Source organism: Crinia signifera, chromosome 6 (genome assembly GCF_055691185.1).
Source record: "Crinia signifera chromosome 6, ASM5569118v1, whole genome shotgun sequence".
NCBI lineage: Eukaryota > Metazoa > Chordata > Amphibia > Anura > Myobatrachidae > Crinia > Crinia signifera.
Genome location: NC_139222.1, coordinates 217,119,524 through 217,136,897, shown reverse-complemented (window position 1 = coordinate 217,136,897; position 17,374 = coordinate 217,119,524). Strand labels below are relative to the sequence as shown.

At 45.6% G+C, this 17,374-nt stretch overlaps 11 non-coding genes across 11 annotated transcripts; all 11 read right to left on the bottom strand.

Moving 5' to 3' along the window:
- Positions 1-486: 486 nt before the first annotated feature.
- Positions 487-677, bottom strand: LOC146011958 (U2 spliceosomal RNA). The gene has a single exon (XR_014445136.1). It is a non-coding gene; the product is annotated as a U2 spliceosomal RNA (small nuclear RNA).
- A 1,355-nt stretch (positions 678-2,032) lies between these two features.
- LOC146011956 (U2 spliceosomal RNA) lies at positions 2,033-2,223 on the bottom strand. The gene has a single exon (XR_014445134.1). It is a non-coding gene; the product is annotated as a U2 spliceosomal RNA (small nuclear RNA).
- Positions 2,224-3,577: 1,354 nt separating this feature from the next.
- LOC146011955 (U2 spliceosomal RNA) lies at positions 3,578-3,768 on the bottom strand. The gene has a single exon (XR_014445133.1). It is a non-coding gene; the product is annotated as a U2 spliceosomal RNA (small nuclear RNA).
- Positions 3,769-5,123: 1,355 nt separating this feature from the next.
- On the bottom strand, positions 5,124-5,314 carry LOC146011954 (U2 spliceosomal RNA). The gene has a single exon (XR_014445132.1). It is a non-coding gene; the product is annotated as a U2 spliceosomal RNA (small nuclear RNA).
- Positions 5,315-6,668: 1,354 nt separating this feature from the next.
- Positions 6,669-6,859, bottom strand: LOC146011953 (U2 spliceosomal RNA). Its single transcript, XR_014445131.1, has one exon. It is a non-coding gene; the product is annotated as a U2 spliceosomal RNA (small nuclear RNA).
- Positions 6,860-8,214: 1,355 nt separating this feature from the next.
- LOC146011952 (U2 spliceosomal RNA) lies at positions 8,215-8,405 on the bottom strand. The gene has a single exon (XR_014445130.1). It is a non-coding gene; the product is annotated as a U2 spliceosomal RNA (small nuclear RNA).
- Positions 8,406-9,760: 1,355 nt separating this feature from the next.
- LOC146011950 (U2 spliceosomal RNA) lies at positions 9,761-9,951 on the bottom strand. The gene has a single exon (XR_014445128.1). It is a non-coding gene; the product is annotated as a U2 spliceosomal RNA (small nuclear RNA).
- Positions 9,952-11,306: 1,355 nt separating this feature from the next.
- Positions 11,307-11,497, bottom strand: LOC146011949 (U2 spliceosomal RNA). The gene has a single exon (XR_014445127.1). It is a non-coding gene; the product is annotated as a U2 spliceosomal RNA (small nuclear RNA).
- Positions 11,498-12,852: 1,355 nt separating this feature from the next.
- On the bottom strand, positions 12,853-13,043 carry LOC146011948 (U2 spliceosomal RNA). The gene has a single exon (XR_014445126.1). It is a non-coding gene; the product is annotated as a U2 spliceosomal RNA (small nuclear RNA).
- A 1,355-nt stretch (positions 13,044-14,398) lies between these two features.
- Positions 14,399-14,589, bottom strand: LOC146011947 (U2 spliceosomal RNA). Its single transcript, XR_014445125.1, has one exon. It is a non-coding gene; the product is annotated as a U2 spliceosomal RNA (small nuclear RNA).
- A 1,355-nt stretch (positions 14,590-15,944) lies between these two features.
- On the bottom strand, positions 15,945-16,135 carry LOC146011946 (U2 spliceosomal RNA). Its single transcript, XR_014445124.1, has one exon. It is a non-coding gene; the product is annotated as a U2 spliceosomal RNA (small nuclear RNA).
- Positions 16,136-17,374: the final 1,239 nt, after the last annotated feature.

Genomic DNA, 17,374 nt, shown 5'->3' with positions numbered 1-17,374 from the left:
TAAAAGAGAGCGCAAAAAGAAAAGAAAAAAAATATATAAGAGATCAAGAAAAAAAAAAAAAAACAAGCCATTTCAAATCGAGAGGGAGGGGGTCCAAAAATTCCATTGCTTTGATCCAGTTGATGTTTCCGTGGTAAGATCGTAGGTAAGTCACATAGCGTTTGCATATTTATTGGGAGGTCGCAGCGATTGATAAGTCCTTTAATTTAGGCAGGCTTCCGGTCTTTTGGCTAGGCCGCATATGCTGATATCAAGTGTAGTGTCACGTCAAGTAATTAACTGCCTCGATTCCAGAAAGTACAATTCAAGGAGTCAAGAAATAGTCACAAAATGATACACTGAGGCAGGATTTGAAAGTATTTATGCACAAGGGTTAAACCTTGAAGCAGCAAATGCATGCATTTCTAAATACAAAGGTGCACAAACAATTGATACTCCAAATCAAGTGCCAGGAATGGAAATAGTCTTTTTTTGGATAACAGATTAGGAAGGTGCACCGGTCCTGGAAGTACTGCAATACCAGGTCAATGCGTGGAGTGGACAGAGCAAGCTCTTCTTCCATCTCCCTGTTCTAAAAATCCATTTAATATATGGCCCCCAGATAGGGGGCGTATCAGATATTAAACTGATAAGAACAGATACTACACTTGATCTTAGCCAAAAGGCCGAGAAGCGATAACCCGAATGGGGTCCCAGCAAAGCGCGCAAACCGGAATTCGGCCACCAACACTGGTGGAGAAGAGATCAGCACCACGGACACATCTAACACACACACATCACTTCTTTGACGTTGCAGTCTGAAAGATACCAGGCTGTACGGCAGGTATGAATAGGACTTGAAGTGCTGGACAGGGACCGGAGGACGAGTAGCCATCCAACTGATTTTGTGATTAGGTCGTCGGCGGGCGGGCAGGGTGCCTCAGCTGGGTAGGAGGCCAAATTTGCATGTGCTCCGCCCCGTCTGTTGACGTCGCGTCAACAGACACACACCCACTAGGCAGACGACCAACAGGCAAGCAGCAGCAGCCAGCTGTCTCCTCGCTCTTTGCTGCCGCATGCCTGTGTCCCTGACGAACTGCTGCTGAGTAAATCAATCAGCTAGCTGCTGCAGAGGAGAAGGAGGAATCTTGCACAATCAGGTGCAATGACGGCTTTCCTGTTTTGAGCCCATTCAGCAGCAGTAGTAGTAGACAGTCAGATGGACAGGCATTCATGTGGCAGGACCCTTTGTGTGACATCACAATCTGCCCTCTATGACATCACAAGCTGCTCACTCGGAATCCGGCGGAACCTGACAGCCAGACAGTCACTTGGAACAGACAGGCAGACAGGACAGTCATGTGTAGGTGAGCTGGGTGGGCCAATGTTTTCTTTTATTGGCAGTTACCACCCAAATGATGGTCCGAAGAAGGTAAGTGATACTTTTTCTAAATCCCCCTCTCAATGATCATCAATTGTTGGGCTTGGAAAAAAATGGAAGAGGAAAAAAAATTCCCAAAACAAAAGAGAATAAAGAGGAAAAAAAATTCCCAAAACAAAAGAGAGAGAAAAGAGAGCGCAAAAAGAAAAGAAAAAAAATATATAAGAGATCAAGAAAAAAAAAAAAAAACAAGCCATTTCAAATCGAGAGGGAGGGGGTCCAAAAATTCCATTGCTTTGATCCAGTTGATGTTTCCGTGGTAAGATCGTAGGTAAGTCACATAGCGTTTGCATATTTATTGGGAGGTCGCAGCGATTGATAAGTCCTTTAATTTAGGCAGGCTTCCGGTCTTTTGGCTAGGCCGCATATGCTGATATCAAGTGTAGTGTCACGTCAAGTAATTAACTGCCTCGATTCCAGAAAGTACAATTCAAGGAGTCAAGAAATAGTCACAAAATGATACACTGAGGCAGGATTTGAAAGTATTTATGCACAAGGGTTAAACCTTGAAGCAGCAAATGCATGCATTTCTAAATACAAAGGTGCACAAACAATTGATACTCCAAATCAAGTGCCAGGAATGGAAATAGTCTTTTTTTGGATAACAGATTAGGAAGGTGCACCGGTCCTGGAAGTACTGCAATACCAGGTCAATGCGTGGAGTGGACAGAGCAAGCTCTTCTTCCATCTCCCTGTTCTAAAAATCCATTTAATATATGGCCCCCAGATAGGGGGCGTATCAGATATTAAACTGATAAGAACAGATACTACACTTGATCTTAGCCAAAAGGCCGAGAAGCGATAACCCGAATGGGGTCCCAGCAAAGCGCGCAAACCGGAATTCGGCCACCAACACTGGTGGAGAAGAGATCAGCACCACGGACACATCTAACACACACACATCACTTCTTTGACGTTGCAGTCTGAAAGATACCAGGCTGTACGGCAGGTATGAATAGGACTTGAAGTGCTGGACAGGGACCGGAGGACGAGTAGCCATCCAACTGATTTTGTGATTAGGTCGTCGGCGGGCGGGCAGGGTGCCTCAGCTGGGTAGGAGGCCAAATTTGCATGTGCTCCGCCCCGTCTGTTGACGTCGCGTCAACAGACACACACCCACTAGGCAGACGACCAACAGGCAAGCAGCAGCAGCCAGCTGTCTCCTCGCTCTTTGCTGCCGCATGCCTGTGTCCCTGACGAACTGCTGCTGAGTAAATCAATCAGCTAGCTGCTGCAGAGGAGAAGGAGGAATCTTGCACAATCAGGTGCAATGACGGCTTTCCTGTTTTGAGCCCATTCAGCAGCAGTAGTAGTAGACAGTCAGATGGACAGGCATTCATGTGGCAGGACCCTTTGTGTGACATCACAATCTGCCCTCTATGACATCACAAGCTGCTCACTCGGAATCCGGCGGAACCTGACAGCCAGACAGTCACTTGGAACAGACAGGCAGACAGGACAGTCATGTGTAGGTGAGCTGGGTGGGCCAATGTTTTCTTTTATTGGCAGTTACCACCCAAATGATGGTCCGAAGAAGGTAAGTGATACTTTTTCTAAATCCCCCTCTCAATGATCATCAATTGTTGGGCTTGGAAAAAAATGGAAGAGGAAAAAAAATTCCCAAAACAAAAGAGAATAAAGAGGAAAAAAAATTCCCAAAACAAAAGAGAGAGAAAAGAGAGCGCAAAAAGAAAAGAAAAAAAATATATAAGAGATCAAGAAAAAAAAAAAAAACAAGCCATTTCAAATCGAGAGGGAGGGGGTCCAAAAATTCCATTGCTTTGATCCAGTTGATGTTTCCGTGGTAAGATCGTAGGTAAGTCACATAGCGTTTGCATATTTATTGGGAGGTCGCAGCGATTGATAAGTCCTTTAATTTAGGCAGGCTTCCGGTCTTTTGGCTAGGCCGCATATGCTGATATCAAGTGTAGTGTCACGTCAAGTAATTAACTGCCTCGATTCCAGAAAGTACAATTCAAGGAGTCAAGAAATAGTCACAAAATGATACACTGAGGCAGGATTTGAAAGTATTTATGCACAAGGGTTAAACCTTGAAGCAGCAAATGCATGCATTTCTAAATACAAAGGTGCACAAACAATTGATACTCCAAATCAAGTGCCAGGAATGGAAATAGTCTTTTTTTGGATAACAGATTAGGAAGGTGCACCGGTCCTGGAAGTACTGCAATACCAGGTCAATGCGTGGAGTGGACAGAGCAAGCTCTTCTTCCATCTCCCTGTTCTAAAAATCCATTTAATATATGGCCCCCAGATAGGGGGCGTATCAGATATTAAACTGATAAGAACAGATACTACACTTGATCTTAGCCAAAAGGCCGAGAAGCGATAACCCGAATGGGGTCCCAGCAAAGCGCGCAAACCGGAATTCGGCCACCAACACTGGTGGAGAAGAGATCAGCACCACGGACACATCTAACACACACACATCACTTCTTTGACGTTGCAGTCTGAAAGATACCAGGCTGTACGGCAGGTATGAATAGGACTTGAAGTGCTGGACAGGGACCGGAGGACGAGTAGCCATCCAACTGATTTTGTGATTAGGTCGTCGGCGGGCGGGCAGGGTGCCTCAGCTGGGTAGGAGGCCAAATTTGCATGTGCTCCGCCCCGTCTGTTGACGTCGCGTCAACAGACACACACCCACTAGGCAGACGACCAACAGGCAAGCAGCAGCAGCCAGCTGTCTCCTCGCTCTTTGCTGCCGCATGCCTGTGTCCCTGACGAACTGCTGCTGAGTAAATCAATCAGCTAGCTGCTGCAGAGGAGAAGGAGGAATCTTGCACAATCAGGTGCAATGACGGCTTTCCTGTTTTGAGCCCATTCAGCAGCAGTAGTAGTAGACAGTCAGATGGACAGGCATTCATGTGGCAGGACCCTTTGTGTGACATCACAATCTGCCCTCTATGACATCACAAGCTGCTCACTCGGAATCCGGCGGAACCTGACAGCCAGACAGTCACTTGGAACAGACAGGCAGACAGGACAGTCATGTGTAGGTGAGCTGGGTGGGCCAATGTTTTCTTTTATTGGCAGTTACCACCCAAATGATGGTCCGAAGAAGGTAAGTGATACTTTTTCTAAATCCCCCTCTCAATGATCATCAATTGTTGGGCTTGGAAAAAAATGGAAGAGGAAAAAAAATTCCCAAAACAAAAGAGAATAAAGAGGAAAAAAAATTCCCAAAACAAAAGAGAGAGAAAAGAGAGCGCAAAAAGAAAAGAAAAAAAATATATAAGAGATCAAGAAAAAAAAAAAAAAACAAGCCATTTCAAATCGAGAGGGAGGGGGTCCAAAAATTCCATTGCTTTGATCCAGTTGATGTTTCCGTGGTAAGATCGTAGGTAAGTCACATAGCGTTTGCATATTTATTGGGAGGTCGCAGCGATTGATAAGTCCTTTAATTTAGGCAGGCTTCCGGTCTTTTGGCTAGGCCGCATATGCTGATATCAAGTGTAGTGTCACGTCAAGTAATTAACTGCCTCGATTCCAGAAAGTACAATTCAAGGAGTCAAGAAATAGTCACAAAATGATACACTGAGGCAGGATTTGAAAGTATTTATGCACAAGGGTTAAACCTTGAAGCAGCAAATGCATGCATTTCTAAATACAAAGGTGCACAAACAATTGATACTCCAAATCAAGTGCCAGGAATGGAAATAGTCTTTTTTTGGATAACAGATTAGGAAGGTGCACCGGTCCTGGAAGTACTGCAATACCAGGTCAATGCGTGGAGTGGACAGAGCAAGCTCTTCTTCCATCTCCCTGTTCTAAAAATCCATTTAATATATGGCCCCCAGATAGGGGGCGTATCAGATATTAAACTGATAAGAACAGATACTACACTTGATCTTAGCCAAAAGGCCGAGAAGCGATAACCCGAATGGGGTCCCAGCAAAGCGCGCAAACCGGAATTCGGCCACCAACACTGGTGGAGAAGAGATCAGCACCACGGACACATCTAACACACACACATCACTTCTTTGACGTTGCAGTCTGAAAGATACCAGGCTGTACGGCAGGTATGAATAGGACTTGAAGTGCTGGACAGGGACCGGAGGACGAGTAGCCATCCAACTGATTTTGTGATTAGGTCGTCGGCGGGCGGGCAGGGTGCCTCAGCTGGGTAGGAGGCCAAATTTGCATGTGCTCCGCCCCGTCTGTTGACGTCGCGTCAACAGACACACACCCACTAGGCAGACGACCAACAGGCAAGCAGCAGCAGCCAGCTGTCTCCTCGCTCTTTGCTGCCGCATGCCTGTGTCCCTGACGAACTGCTGCTGAGTAAATCAATCAGCTAGCTGCTGCAGAGGAGAAGGAGGAATCTTGCACAATCAGGTGCAATGACGGCTTTCCTGTTTTGAGCCCATTCAGCAGCAGTAGTAGTAGACAGTCAGATGGACAGGCATTCATGTGGCAGGACCCTTTGTGTGACATCACAATCTGCCCTCTATGACATCACAAGCTGCTCACTCGGAATCCGGCGGAACCTGACAGCCAGACAGTCACTTGGAACAGACAGGCAGACAGGACAGTCATGTGTAGGTGAGCTGGGTGGGCCAATGTTTTCTTTTATTGGCAGTTACCACCCAAATGATGGTCCGAAGAAGGTAAGTGATACTTTTTCTAAATCCCCCTCTCAATGATCATCAATTGTTGGGCTTGGAAAAAAATGGAAGAGGAAAAAAAATTCCCAAAACAAAAGAGAATAAAGAGGAAAAAAAATTCCCAAAACAAAAGAGAGAGAAAAGAGAGCGCAAAAAGAAAAGAAAAAAAATATATAAGAGATCAAGAAAAAAAAAAAAAACAAGCCATTTCAAATCGAGAGGGAGGGGGTCCAAAAATTCCATTGCTTTGATCCAGTTGATGTTTCCGTGGTAAGATCGTAGGTAAGTCACATAGCGTTTGCATATTTATTGGGAGGTCGCAGCGATTGATAAGTCCTTTAATTTAGGCAGGCTTCCGGTCTTTTGGCTAGGCCGCATATGCTGATATCAAGTGTAGTGTCACGTCAAGTAATTAACTGCCTCGATTCCAGAAAGTACAATTCAAGGAGTCAAGAAATAGTCACAAAATGATACACTGAGGCAGGATTTGAAAGTATTTATGCACAAGGGTTAAACCTTGAAGCAGCAAATGCATGCATTTCTAAATACAAAGGTGCACAAACAATTGATACTCCAAATCAAGTGCCAGGAATGGAAATAGTCTTTTTTTGGATAACAGATTAGGAAGGTGCACCGGTCCTGGAAGTACTGCAATACCAGGTCAATGCGTGGAGTGGACAGAGCAAGCTCTTCTTCCATCTCCCTGTTCTAAAAATCCATTTAATATATGGCCCCCAGATAGGGGGCGTATCAGATATTAAACTGATAAGAACAGATACTACACTTGATCTTAGCCAAAAGGCCGAGAAGCGATAACCCGAATGGGGTCCCAGCAAAGCGCGCAAACCGGAATTCGGCCACCAACACTGGTGGAGAAGAGATCAGCACCACGGACACATCTAACACACACACATCACTTCTTTGACGTTGCAGTCTGAAAGATACCAGGCTGTACGGCAGGTATGAATAGGACTTGAAGTGCTGGACAGGGACCGGAGGACGAGTAGCCATCCAACTGATTTTGTGATTAGGTCGTCGGCGGGCGGGCAGGGTGCCTCAGCTGGGTAGGAGGCCAAATTTGCATGTGCTCCGCCCCGTCTGTTGACGTCGCGTCAACAGACACACACCCACTAGGCAGACGACCAACAGGCAAGCAGCAGCAGCCAGCTGTCTCCTCGCTCTTTGCTGCCGCATGCCTGTGTCCCTGACGAACTGCTGCTGAGTAAATCAATCAGCTAGCTGCTGCAGAGGAGAAGGAGGAATCTTGCACAATCAGGTGCAATGACGGCTTTCCTGTTTTGAGCCCATTCAGCAGCAGTAGTAGTAGACAGTCAGATGGACAGGCATTCATGTGGCAGGACCCTTTGTGTGACATCACAATCTGCCCTCTATGACATCACAAGCTGCTCACTCGGAATCCGGCGGAACCTGACAGCCAGACAGTCACTTGGAACAGACAGGCAGACAGGACAGTCATGTGTAGGTGAGCTGGGTGGGCCAATGTTTTCTTTTATTGGCAGTTACCACCCAAATGATGGTCCGAAGAAGGTAAGTGATACTTTTTCTAAATCCCCCTCTCAATGATCATCAATTGTTGGGCTTGGAAAAAAATGGAAGAGGAAAAAAAATTCCCAAAACAAAAGAGAATAAAGAGGAAAAAAAATTCCCAAAACAAAAGAGAGAGAAAAGAGAGCGCAAAAAGAAAAGAAAAAAAATATATAAGAGATCAAGAAAAAAAAAAAAAAACAAGCCATTTCAAATCGAGAGGGAGGGGGTCCAAAAATTCCATTGCTTTGATCCAGTTGATGTTTCCGTGGTAAGATCGTAGGTAAGTCACATAGCGTTTGCATATTTATTGGGAGGTCGCAGCGATTGATAAGTCCTTTAATTTAGGCAGGCTTCCGGTCTTTTGGCTAGGCCGCATATGCTGATATCAAGTGTAGTGTCACGTCAAGTAATTAACTGCCTCGATTCCAGAAAGTACAATTCAAGGAGTCAAGAAATAGTCACAAAATGATACACTGAGGCAGGATTTGAAAGTATTTATGCACAAGGGTTAAACCTTGAAGCAGCAAATGCATGCATTTCTAAATACAAAGGTGCACAAACAATTGATACTCCAAATCAAGTGCCAGGAATGGAAATAGTCTTTTTTTGGATAACAGATTAGGAAGGTGCACCGGTCCTGGAAGTACTGCAATACCAGGTCAATGCGTGGAGTGGACAGAGCAAGCTCTTCTTCCATCTCCCTGTTCTAAAAATCCATTTAATATATGGCCCCCAGATAGGGGGCGTATCAGATATTAAACTGATAAGAACAGATACTACACTTGATCTTAGCCAAAAGGCCGAGAAGCGATAACCCGAATGGGGTCCCAGCAAAGCGCGCAAACCGGAATTCGGCCACCAACACTGGTGGAGAAGAGATCAGCACCACGGACACATCTAACACACACACATCACTTCTTTGACGTTGCAGTCTGAAAGATACCAGGCTGTACGGCAGGTATGAATAGGACTTGAAGTGCTGGACAGGGACCGGAGGACGAGTAGCCATCCAACTGATTTTGTGATTAGGTCGTCGGCGGGCGGGCAGGGTGCCTCAGCTGGGTAGGAGGCCAAATTTGCATGTGCTCCGCCCCGTCTGTTGACGTCGCGTCAACAGACACACACCCACTAGGCAGACGACCAACAGGCAAGCAGCAGCAGCCAGCTGTCTCCTCGCTCTTTGCTGCCGCATGCCTGTGTCCCTGACGAACTGCTGCTGAGTAAATCAATCAGCTAGCTGCTGCAGAGGAGAAGGAGGAATCTTGCACAATCAGGTGCAATGACGGCTTTCCTGTTTTGAGCCCATTCAGCAGCAGTAGTAGTAGACAGTCAGATGGACAGGCATTCATGTGGCAGGACCCTTTGTGTGACATCACAATCTGCCCTCTATGACATCACAAGCTGCTCACTCGGAATCCGGCGGAACCTGACAGCCAGACAGTCACTTGGAACAGACAGGCAGACAGGACAGTCATGTGTAGGTGAGCTGGGTGGGCCAATGTTTTCTTTTATTGGCAGTTACCACCCAAATGATGGTCCGAAGAAGGTAAGTGATACTTTTTCTAAATCCCCCTCTCAATGATCATCAATTGTTGGGCTTGGAAAAAAATGGAAGAGGAAAAAAAATTCCCAAAACAAAAGAGAATAAAGAGGAAAAAAAATTCCCAAAACAAAAGAGAGAGAAAAGAGAGCGCAAAAAGAAAAGAAAAAAAATATATAAGAGATCAAGAAAAAAAAAAAAAAACAAGCCATTTCAAATCGAGAGGGAGGGGGTCCAAAAATTCCATTGCTTTGATCCAGTTGATGTTTCCGTGGTAAGATCGTAGGTAAGTCACATAGCGTTTGCATATTTATTGGGAGGTCGCAGCGATTGATAAGTCCTTTAATTTAGGCAGGCTTCCGGTCTTTTGGCTAGGCCGCATATGCTGATATCAAGTGTAGTGTCACGTCAAGTAATTAACTGCCTCGATTCCAGAAAGTACAATTCAAGGAGTCAAGAAATAGTCACAAAATGATACACTGAGGCAGGATTTGAAAGTATTTATGCACAAGGGTTAAACCTTGAAGCAGCAAATGCATGCATTTCTAAATACAAAGGTGCACAAACAATTGATACTCCAAATCAAGTGCCAGGAATGGAAATAGTCTTTTTTTGGATAACAGATTAGGAAGGTGCACCGGTCCTGGAAGTACTGCAATACCAGGTCAATGCGTGGAGTGGACAGAGCAAGCTCTTCTTCCATCTCCCTGTTCTAAAAATCCATTTAATATATGGCCCCCAGATAGGGGGCGTATCAGATATTAAACTGATAAGAACAGATACTACACTTGATCTTAGCCAAAAGGCCGAGAAGCGATAACCCGAATGGGGTCCCAGCAAAGCGCGCAAACCGGAATTCGGCCACCAACACTGGTGGAGAAGAGATCAGCACCACGGACACATCTAACACACACACATCACTTCTTTGACGTTGCAGTCTGAAAGATACCAGGCTGTACGGCAGGTATGAATAGGACTTGAAGTGCTGGACAGGGACCGGAGGACGAGTAGCCATCCAACTGATTTTGTGATTAGGTCGTCGGCGGGCGGGCAGGGTGCCTCAGCTGGGTAGGAGGCCAAATTTGCATGTGCTCCGCCCCGTCTGTTGACGTCGCGTCAACAGACACACACCCACTAGGCAGACGACCAACAGGCAAGCAGCAGCAGCCAGCTGTCTCCTCGCTCTTTGCTGCCGCATGCCTGTGTCCCTGACGAACTGCTGCTGAGTAAATCAATCAGCTAGCTGCTGCAGAGGAGAAGGAGGAATCTTGCACAATCAGGTGCAATGACGGCTTTCCTGTTTTGAGCCCATTCAGCAGCAGTAGTAGTAGACAGTCAGATGGACAGGCATTCATGTGGCAGGACCCTTTGTGTGACATCACAATCTGCCCTCTATGACATCACAAGCTGCTCACTCGGAATCCGGCGGAACCTGACAGCCAGACAGTCACTTGGAACAGACAGGCAGACAGGACAGTCATGTGTAGGTGAGCTGGGTGGGCCAATGTTTTCTTTTATTGGCAGTTACCACCCAAATGATGGTCCGAAGAAGGTAAGTGATACTTTTTCTAAATCCCCCTCTCAATGATCATCAATTGTTGGGCTTGGAAAAAAATGGAAGAGGAAAAAAAATTCCCAAAACAAAAGAGAATAAAGAGGAAAAAAAATTCCCAAAACAAAAGAGAGAGAAAAGAGAGCGCAAAAAGAAAAGAAAAAAAATATATAAGAGATCAAGAAAAAAAAAAAAAAACAAGCCATTTCAAATCGAGAGGGAGGGGGTCCAAAAATTCCATTGCTTTGATCCAGTTGATGTTTCCGTGGTAAGATCGTAGGTAAGTCACATAGCGTTTGCATATTTATTGGGAGGTCGCAGCGATTGATAAGTCCTTTAATTTAGGCAGGCTTCCGGTCTTTTGGCTAGGCCGCATATGCTGATATCAAGTGTAGTGTCACGTCAAGTAATTAACTGCCTCGATTCCAGAAAGTACAATTCAAGGAGTCAAGAAATAGTCACAAAATGATACACTGAGGCAGGATTTGAAAGTATTTATGCACAAGGGTTAAACCTTGAAGCAGCAAATGCATGCATTTCTAAATACAAAGGTGCACAAACAATTGATACTCCAAATCAAGTGCCAGGAATGGAAATAGTCTTTTTTTGGATAACAGATTAGGAAGGTGCACCGGTCCTGGAAGTACTGCAATACCAGGTCAATGCGTGGAGTGGACAGAGCAAGCTCTTCTTCCATCTCCCTGTTCTAAAAATCCATTTAATATATGGCCCCCAGATAGGGGGCGTATCAGATATTAAACTGATAAGAACAGATACTACACTTGATCTTAGCCAAAAGGCCGAGAAGCGATAACCCGAATGGGGTCCCAGCAAAGCGCGCAAACCGGAATTCGGCCACCAACACTGGTGGAGAAGAGATCAGCACCACGGACACATCTAACACACACACATCACTTCTTTGACGTTGCAGTCTGAAAGATACCAGGCTGTACGGCAGGTATGAATAGGACTTGAAGTGCTGGACAGGGACCGGAGGACGAGTAGCCATCCAACTGATTTTGTGATTAGGTCGTCGGCGGGCGGGCAGGGTGCCTCAGCTGGGTAGGAGGCCAAATTTGCATGTGCTCCGCCCCGTCTGTTGACGTCGCGTCAACAGACACACACCCACTAGGCAGACGACCAACAGGCAAGCAGCAGCAGCCAGCTGTCTCCTCGCTCTTTGCTGCCGCATGCCTGTGTCCCTGACGAACTGCTGCTGAGTAAATCAATCAGCTAGCTGCTGCAGAGGAGAAGGAGGAATCTTGCACAATCAGGTGCAATGACGGCTTTCCTGTTTTGAGCCCATTCAGCAGCAGTAGTAGTAGACAGTCAGATGGACAGGCATTCATGTGGCAGGACCCTTTGTGTGACATCACAATCTGCCCTCTATGACATCACAAGCTGCTCACTCGGAATCCGGCGGAACCTGACAGCCAGACAGTCACTTGGAACAGACAGGCAGACAGGACAGTCATGTGTAGGTGAGCTGGGTGGGCCAATGTTTTCTTTTATTGGCAGTTACCACCCAAATGATGGTCCGAAGAAGGTAAGTGATACTTTTTCTAAATCCCCCTCTCAATGATCATCAATTGTTGGGCTTGGAAAAAAATGGAAGAGGAAAAAAAATTCCCAAAACAAAAGAGAATAAAGAGGAAAAAAAATTCCCAAAACAAAAGAGAGAGAAAAGAGAGCGCAAAAAGAAAAGAAAAAAAATATATAAGAGATCAAGAAAAAAAAAAAAAAACAAGCCATTTCAAATCGAGAGGGAGGGGGTCCAAAAATTCCATTGCTTTGATCCAGTTGATGTTTCCGTGGTAAGATCGTAGGTAAGTCACATAGCGTTTGCATATTTATTGGGAGGTCGCAGCGATTGATAAGTCCTTTAATTTAGGCAGGCTTCCGGTCTTTTGGCTAGGCCGCATATGCTGATATCAAGTGTAGTGTCACGTCAAGTAATTAACTGCCTCGATTCCAGAAAGTACAATTCAAGGAGTCAAGAAATAGTCACAAAATGATACACTGAGGCAGGATTTGAAAGTATTTATGCACAAGGGTTAAACCTTGAAGCAGCAAATGCATGCATTTCTAAATACAAAGGTGCACAAACAATTGATACTCCAAATCAAGTGCCAGGAATGGAAATAGTCTTTTTTTGGATAACAGATTAGGAAGGTGCACCGGTCCTGGAAGTACTGCAATACCAGGTCAATGCGTGGAGTGGACAGAGCAAGCTCTTCTTCCATCTCCCTGTTCTAAAAATCCATTTAATATATGGCCCCCAGATAGGGGGCGTATCAGATATTAAACTGATAAGAACAGATACTACACTTGATCTTAGCCAAAAGGCCGAGAAGCGATAACCCGAATGGGGTCCCAGCAAAGCGCGCAAACCGGAATTCGGCCACCAACACTGGTGGAGAAGAGATCAGCACCACGGACACATCTAACACACACACATCACTTCTTTGACGTTGCAGTCTGAAAGATACCAGGCTGTACGGCAGGTATGAATAGGACTTGAAGTGCTGGACAGGGACCGGAGGACGAGTAGCCATCCAACTGATTTTGTGATTAGGTCGTCGGCGGGCGGGCAGGGTGCCTCAGCTGGGTAGGAGGCCAAATTTGCATGTGCTCCGCCCCGTCTGTTGACGTCGCGTCAACAGACACACACCCACTAGGCAGACGACCAACAGGCAAGCAGCAGCAGCCAGCTGTCTCCTCGCTCTTTGCTGCCGCATGCCTGTGTCCCTGACGAACTGCTGCTGAGTAAATCAATCAGCTAGCTGCTGCAGAGGAGAAGGAGGAATCTTGCACAATCAGGTGCAATGACGGCTTTCCTGTTTTGAGCCCATTCAGCAGCAGTAGTAGTAGACAGTCAGATGGACAGGCATTCATGTGGCAGGACCCTTTGTGTGACATCACAATCTGCCCTCTATGACATCACAAGCTGCTCACTCGGAATCCGGCGGAACCTGACAGCCAGACAGTCACTTGGAACAGACAGGCAGACAGGACAGTCATGTGTAGGTGAGCTGGGTGGGCCAATGTTTTCTTTTATTGGCAGTTACCACCCAAATGATGGTCCGAAGAAGGTAAGTGATACTTTTTCTAAATCCCCCTCTCAATGATCATCAATTGTTGGGCTTGGAAAAAAATGGAAGAGGAAAAAAAATTCCCAAAACAAAAGAGAATAAAGAGGAAAAAAAATTCCCAAAACAAAAGAGAGAGAAAAGAGAGCGCAAAAAGAAAAGAAAAAAAATATATAAGAGATCAAGAAAAAAAAAAAAAAACAAGCCATTTCAAATCGAGAGGGAGGGGGTCCAAAAATTCCATTGCTTTGATCCAGTTGATGTTTCCGTGGTAAGATCGTAGGTAAGTCACATAGCGTTTGCATATTTATTGGGAGGTCGCAGCGATTGATAAGTCCTTTAATTTAGGCAGGCTTCCGGTCTTTTGGCTAGGCCGCATATGCTGATATCAAGTGTAGTGTCACGTCAAGTAATTAACTGCCTCGATTCCAGAAAGTACAATTCAAGGAGTCAAGAAATAGTCACAAAATGATACACTGAGGCAGGATTTGAAAGTATTTATGCACAAGGGTTAAACCTTGAAGCAGCAAATGCATGCATTTCTAAATACAAAGGTGCACAAACAATTGATACTCCAAATCAAGTGCCAGGAATGGAAATAGTCTTTTTTTGGATAACAGATTAGGAAGGTGCACCGGTCCTGGAAGTACTGCAATACCAGGTCAATGCGTGGAGTGGACAGAGCAAGCTCTTCTTCCATCTCCCTGTTCTAAAAATCCATTTAATATATGGCCCCCAGATAGGGGGCGTATCAGATATTAAACTGATAAGAACAGATACTACACTTGATCTTAGCCAAAAGGCCGAGAAGCGATAACCCGAATGGGGTCCCAGCAAAGCGCGCAAACCGGAATTCGGCCACCAACACTGGTGGAGAAGAGATCAGCACCACGGACACATCTAACACACACACATCACTTCTTTGACGTTGCAGTCTGAAAGATACCAGGCTGTACGGCAGGTATGAATAGGACTTGAAGTGCTGGACAGGGACCGGAGGACGAGTAGCCATCCAACTGATTTTGTGATTAGGTCGTCGGCGGGCGGGCAGGGTGCCTCAGCTGGGTAGGAGGCCAAATTTGCATGTGCTCCGCCCCGTCTGTTGACGTCGCGTCAACAGACACACACCCACTAGGCAGACGACCAACAGGCAAGCAGCAGCAGCCAGCTGTCTCCTCGCTCTTTGCTGCCGCATGCCTGTGTCCCTGACGAACTGCTGCTGAGTAAATCAATCAGCTAGCTGCTGCAGAGGAGAAGGAGGAATCTTGCACAATCAGGTGCAATGACGGCTTTCCTGTTTTGAGCCCATTCAGCAGCAGTAGTAGTAGACAGTCAGATGGACAGGCATTCATGTGGCAGGACCCTTTGTGTGACATCACAATCTGCCCTCTATGACATCACAAGCTGCTCACTCGGAATCCGGCGGAACCTGACAGCCAGACAGTCACTTGGAACAGACAGGCAGACAGGACAGTCATGTGTAGGTGAGCTGGGTGGGCCAATGTTTTCTTTTATTGGCAGTTACCACCCAAATGATGGTCCGAAGAAGGTAAGTGATACTTTTTCTAAATCCCCCTCTCAATGATCATCAATTGTTGGGCTTGGAAAAAAATGGAAGAGGAAAAAAAATTCCCAAAACAAAAGAGAATAAAGAGGAAAAAAAATTCCCAAAACAAAAGAGAGAGAAAAGAGAGCGCAAAAAGAAAAGAAAAAAAATATATAAGAGATCAAGAAAAAAAAAAAAAAACAAGCCATTTCAAATCGAGAGGGAGGGGGTCCAAAAATTCCATTGCTTTGATCCAGTTGATGTTTCCGTGGTAAGATCGTAGGTAAGTCACATAGCGTTTGCATATTTATTGGGAGGTCGCAGCGATTGATAAGTCCTTTAATTTAGGCAGGCTTCCGGTCTTTTGGCTAGGCCGCATATGCTGATATCAAGTGTAGTGTCACGTCAAGTAATTAACTGCCTCGATTCCAGAAAGTACAATTCAAGGAGTCAAGAAATAGTCACAAAATGATACACTGAGGCAGGATTTGAAAGTATTTATGCACAAGGGTTAAACCTTGAAGCAGCAAATGCATGCATTTCTAAATACAAAGGTGCACAAACAATTGATACTCCAAATCAAGTGCCAGGAATGGAAATAGTCTTTTTTTGGATAACAGATTAGGAAGGTGCACCGGTCCTGGAAGTACTGCAATACCAGGTCAATGCGTGGAGTGGACAGAGCAAGCTCTTCTTCCATCTCCCTGTTCTAAAAATCCATTTAATATATGGCCCCCAGATAGGGGGCGTATCAGATATTAAACTGATAAGAACAGATACTACACTTGATCTTAGCCAAAAGGCCGAGAAGCGATAACCCGAATGGGGTCCCAGCAAAGCGCGCAAACCGGAATTCGGCCACCAACACTGGTGGAGAAGAGATCAGCACCACGGACACATCTAACACACACACATCACTTCTTTGACGTTGCAGTCTGAAAGATACCAGGCTGTACGGCAGGTATGAATAGGACTTGAAGTGCTGGACAGGGACCGGAGGACGAGTAGCCATCCAACTGATTTTGTGATTAGGTCGTCGGCGGGCGGGCAGGGTGCCTCAGCTGGGTAGGAGGCCAAATTTGCATGTGCTCCGCCCCGTCTGTTGACGTCGCGTCAACAGACACACACCCACTAGGCAGACGACCAACAGGCAAGCAGCAGCAGCCAGCTGTCTCCTCGCTCTTTGCTGCCGCATGCCTGTGTCCCTGACGAACTGCTGCTGAGTAAATCAATCAGCTAGCTGCTGCAGAGGAGAAGGAGGAATCTTGCACAATCAGGTGCAATGACGGCTTTCCTGTTTTGAGCCCATTCAGCAGCAGTAGTAGTAGACAGTCAGATGGACAGGCATTCATGTGGCAGGACCCTTTGTGTGACATCACAATCTGCCCTCTATGACATCACAAGCTGCTCACTCGGAATCCGGCGGAACCTGACAGCCAGACAGTCACTTGGAACAGACAGGCAGACAGGACAGTCATGTGTAGGTGAGCTGGGTGGGCCAATGTTTTCTTTTATTGGCAGTTACCACCCAAATGATGGTCCGAAGAAGGTAAGTGATACTTTTTCTAAATCCCCCTCTCAATGATCATCAATTGTTGGGCTTGGAAAAAAATGGAAGAGGAAAAAAAATTCCCAAAACAAAAGAGAATAAAGAGGAAAAAAAATTCCCAAAACAAAAGAGAGAGAAAAGAGAGCGCAAAAAGAAAAGAAAAAAAATATATAAGAGATCAAGAAAAAAAAAAAAAAACAAGCCATTTCAAATCGAGAGGGAGGGGGTCCAAAAATTCCATTGCTTTGATCCAGTTGATGTTTCCGTGGTAAGATCGTAGGTAAGTCACATAGCGTTTGCATATTTATTGGGAGGTCGCAGCGATTGATAAGTCCTTTAATTTAGGCAGGCTTCCGGTCTTTTGGCTAGGCCGCATATGCTGATATCAAGTGTAGTGTCACGTCAAGTAATTAACTGCCTCGATTCCAGAAAGTACAATTCAAGGAGTCAAGAAATAGTCACAAAATGATACACTGAGGCAGGATTTGAAAGTATTTATGCACAA